Genomic DNA, 560 nt, shown 5'->3' with positions numbered 1-560 from the left:
TGTTCCTTAGTTCTCAGTTTCCAAGTTCGAAGTACGGGAGGGATCCCTAGTCTAACGTTGAACTTCAGTTTTTTGAGGGAACAGGAATTGGTGCTGACACTGGAAGGGGCCCTGAAATGTGTATTCCTCACTCCTCTTCTCCCCTTATCCCCCCATCCTCTGCACACGTGGTCTGGCCAGTGTCACCTCCCTCAAGAAACTTTCCCCAACAACCGCCCCACTCCCTTTGCTTTCTCTTCTGTGCTGTCTTAATACTTCTACGCATCACTCTAAAATTGCACAAGTACTTAAAGAAATAATTATTTGTGTATCAGACTTGTGAATTTCTTGAGAAATAAACTTAAGGGCATGTACCTTTGAATTCCCCAGACCTTGCTCAATTCCATACTAGGTGCTCAATAATATGTTTGTTAAATGAATGAATGCTTGCATGCTAGTGAAGGAAGTATTTATAACCTTTCCCATATTTCTTCCCAAAGAAAGTAATTGAAGTGGGGGGGGCGGGGGCAGTAGAGTTATGCTAAAGGGGTTCTCCTCATGGAATTTATAGCCTACTTGAG

Source organism: Myotis brandtii, unplaced genomic scaffold, assembly GCF_000412655.1.
Source record: "Myotis brandtii unplaced genomic scaffold, ASM41265v1 scaffold327, whole genome shotgun sequence".
Taxonomy (NCBI): domain Eukaryota; kingdom Metazoa; phylum Chordata; class Mammalia; order Chiroptera; family Vespertilionidae; genus Myotis; species Myotis brandtii.
The sequence above is the reverse complement of the archived record's forward strand: the minus strand, read 5'-3'. Positions refer to the sequence as shown.